This window comes from Microtus ochrogaster, linkage group LG1 (genome assembly GCF_000317375.1).
Source record: "Microtus ochrogaster isolate Prairie Vole_2 linkage group LG1, MicOch1.0, whole genome shotgun sequence".
NCBI classification, from domain to species: domain Eukaryota; kingdom Metazoa; phylum Chordata; class Mammalia; order Rodentia; family Cricetidae; genus Microtus; species Microtus ochrogaster.
This window is the reverse complement of record NC_022027.1, coordinates 20,861,055-20,865,330: the sequence shown is the minus strand read 5'-3', so window position 1 is coordinate 20,865,330 and position 4,276 is coordinate 20,861,055.

Here is a 4,276-nt window from a genome sequence, read left to right as displayed (position 1 = left end):
ATATCCTGTCTGTATTAATTACCTTCCTCATTGCTAGGACAAAACACTTGACGAAAGCAGTCTAAGGATGGAAGGGTTTATTTTGGCACACAGTTCCAGTGCGCAGTCCTTCTTGGTGGGGACATCATGGCGGCAGGAGTCTAAGGCAGCCAAGTCACTTGGTGTCCAGTCAGGAGGGGAAGGGGGAAGAGCGTATTATGCGCTCTGCTACCTGTCTCTTTTTTGTCCAGTCCAGGACTTCAGCCCCCGTAATGGCTGTGGCCACCCTTAAGGTTTGTGTTTCCACTTCCATCTAGAGGCTCCCTTACAGTTGTGAGCAGTGGTTTGTTTCTATGGTGATTTCAAATCCCACCAGGTCAACAAATAAGATGGACTGTCACAACAGTCTGTACTCAAATTTCCTTAGAAAATTCCCTAACATCGTTTTGTAGGCATTTTTCTTTCCTTCTGTATAAAAGATAAAATGAGCTAGAATACAACTAAGCTATCATATTTGGTTATGCAACTTTATTTTTATGCTGAAATAGTTGTATGTTTAAAAGCCATAGTATCTCTTTGAAGAGAGCATACCAGCTGTGGCTTACCCGCTTGCTATCTCCTGGTCCCGCTCGCCGTCTTCCTTCGCCTGTGCGATTTCTCTTCTCTGCAGGTTAAGACTGGAGATTTGAAAGAGTTAGACTAAATTTCTTTGGTAAGAACATTTCACGGTACTCTGTCTGCTTCATGTTGTATCTTATCAGGAGCCACATAAGGTCAGGGTGTCCTACTGTGACTAACACTGAATCGATCAGTAGATTAAGGCGGTGAGGACCAGAACTTTCCATCAAACTTCTATTTATAGGGCTGGTAGGATGGCCCAGCCCTAAAGGCACTTTCTTTGCTTGCCTGGCATCTTCAGTTTGATTCCCAGAACACGTGAGAGAGTGAAGGAGGGGACAGACTCATCCTCTGACCACACGCATACCCTGGCATGAGAGCCCATGCTATCATGCACACAGGGACACTCGAGCAGAGAAAATAAGGAAATGCGACAACAGAAATGCCAATTTCCCCTTTTGCAATGAGAAATCTGTGGAGCCTGTCCCATCCAGTGCATGCTGTTATCTTTGGGGATCTATGTGGCTGGCCCTTAAGGACACTGTCCCCCTCCTGCTCCTCTGCTAGAAGTAACTCAAGACACTTTCCTGGGCTCTCCTAAAGAAGATACAATTCTGTATCTGTCTTTGAGTCCTCGGTTATAGGGTTCATGGGCTATTCTTTCAGCAAACAGCTGGCTCTTACTCAACGCTGACAGAGAAGCTCTGCAAACGTGTGTAAACATTTCCTGTTGAGGACAACTGGCCATGCGAGGCTGTGCTCTGCAAACTTCCTTTGCACTGCATTAGCGCCAGAGCAGCAGCGGTTTTCAGGATGACGGAGGGCGCTGAGGCCTCCAGTGCTCACCTGACACAGGGGCTTTCCACCCTGATTAAACCATGTGGAAAGTTCTGTCCCAGCCCCACCCCACACCTTGATCAGTAGTTAGGAGTGGTGTTCTAGGAACACTCTAGGTGACTCAGCTAGGCAGGTCAGGGGGAAGCTAGTGACCAAGTAGCTATTCCAGAAAGGAAAAGTCGTCCTGACAGCACCACTTAGCACCAGGGCACTGTGTATCTTTCTCCAGAACAGTGGCTGCAGAATTTCGCCTCATGCAAGAATAGCCTAGTGAGCTTTTAAACTTGCTGAAGGCCAGGTGGCATCTGTAGCAACAAACAGGGCATGTCTGACAAGGCTTTGGGCAGTCACAGCAGCCTGCCTCTTTGCTGTATTAGTTCCTTGTCGTTGCTATGACAAATGGTCCTGAAGTCAGAGGTTTGAAGTGAAGCCGTGTCTTCCTGGCTCAGGAAGTCAGACAAAACAGGTCTCTCTGAGCCAAATCAAGGTGTCGTCTGGGTTTTCGTGCCTCTTCCAGCTTCCTGCAGCTACTGGGCTGGAAGAGTTGATGTTCCCCTTCCAGCTTTAGAGCCAGTCATGTTAGTCAGTGGTCTGTCTCAAACTTTATCATGCCATCTTTTCTGCCTTTCTTTTCCACATGTAGAGACTTGTGAGTACATGGAGCACATCCAAAGAACAGGAAAGGAGTTTCCTGTTGGGAAATAACTAGTTACTGTTAAATCCTAGTCTAACCTGCTAGCGTTGAGATATTTTAGGGAGGCTCCCCAACTCTTTCAGTGCTGGGAATCAAACCCAGGGTCTCATATATCTAGGTATGTGCTCTACCTGAGCCACGCCCCCAGCCTTGGAAAGCTATTACTTCGTCTCTCATGCTGTGATGGTTAATACTGATTGCTAACTTGACCGTATCTAGGATCACCTGTGAGCAGGCATGGGGAGGAAGTCTCTAGATTGGGTTAACTGAGGTGGGACAACCCACCCTCAAAGTGGCTGCTACCATCCCATGGGCTGGCATTCTGGGTTGAGTGAAAAAGAGAAGGTGAGCTGAGAACCAGCATTCATCTCTCTCTGCTTCATGGCTGTGGCTGAAATGTGACCAGTCACCGTGTTGTTCCTTCCTTGCCCTGACAGACTACACCCTCAAACTCCCAGCCCTAATAGTTCCTCCCTCTCTTACATGCTTCTTGTCAGGTGTTTGGTCACAGTGAGAAACAGTAACTAAAGCACTCAACCCATTTTCCCTTGTTACAGTGTGCACGAAATAGTAAGTTTATGTCAAGTGTTCTTGTTATAAACATACAAGAATCTTGTGAATGCCTTATTACATGAAACCAAGTAAATAATACCAAGTCTCACTTTCTTCTTTATCCATCTGGAGTCCGAGTTCTGTAAGAACTTTTCATCCGACTTTCCCCCGTATGTACCTCTGTCTAGAACAGGCTCACATGCCCACATCTTACCCAACACTATCAAAGGCTCTAGGAATATCCACTCCCTTGTCACTGAGATATGATGCTGTAGAGTCTAAACGTGTTGTATCACATTCAAGTAATAGCTGTTCTGGAATGCACGTGGCCAGGGCCTGCAGATGGGACAGACCTCAGACCAGCCACATTGCATCTCTGAGATGGATCAATTTCCACGGTGAAAGTTAGAAGGGATGAGGTGGGTGCCTGACTTTTGGGTGGATAACAGACTGCCTGCCTGTCTCAAACAAGCCATTCTGAGCTGAAAGGAGGAAGGGAAGAAACGGTGGTTAGGAAACCATACACTACACTTAGTGGTTTTGCAAGAATGAGCTCCAGCTCTCTCTGCTTGTCAGTGGTTCTCACCCAGGCTACTGCAGACTGTACCCAGGAAAAGTCAACCAGGTGTGGGGTTGAAGGCCTGGCTTGGCATTCACTATTGATTCTGTATCTTCACGTGCCATTTGAGAAATCCTTGCTTTACTAAAACTCCTTCCTGGGGCAGATACAAACAACATCATCCCTTCCTCCTAAAGTTCCAAATATCAAACCAATGAACAATCTGCCAAAATTTACTTTGGGGAATCAGAGAGTTTATGGTCTTCCCTCCAGAACATAGATAAGGGGTTACTTAGAGGGGGTGGGTGCTCTTCCCCCAGTAGGAATCACCTGGAAAGCCTTTGCCCAGCATGGATAAGTGATGTCCAATATACACAAACATGGAGCCCCTTTCTTCTCATCTTTCCTGGCCTACATGCTCTAGTCCCTCCCCCAGCCCTCAAGTAGTTAAGGCAGAGTGATGTACAGCAGGTGTGATGAGCATCTGGCTACTCAGGTGAGGATCTCCTGACAATCCTCATCACTTCACAAGAGGTGTGAGCAGTCAATAAGCCCAGCTGGGGTGATCCTTTTGCAAGAGAGCACAGCTGATGCCTCCAAGAGGTGGAGTCCTATGATAGGCTCAGAGGACAGTCACTCATAACCCTGCAGATGACAATGGGTGGAGCCACTTAGCTCCTCCAGACGTGTTAAAAGACAGATGTGGATGCCTGTGTTTCCCCCTCTCACATGGCCCTAAGTAATCCAAGGGCCTATCTCTTGACTAATAAAGTCTAGCTCATGACTAATAAGACCATGACTGCCACTCGCTTCACACAGCTTTTTCCCCTTAAATTGCTGTCTCAGTCCAGTGTTCTATTTCTGTGAAAAGACATCATGACCACAGCAACTCATAAAATAAAGCATTGAACTGGGGCTTGCTTACATCCGTCATGAAGCACGGTGGCACACAAGCAGACATGATCCTGGAGAGGTAGCTGAGAGTTGTACATCCAGATGGACAGGAAGCAGGGAAAGAGAGAGAGAGAGAGAGAGAG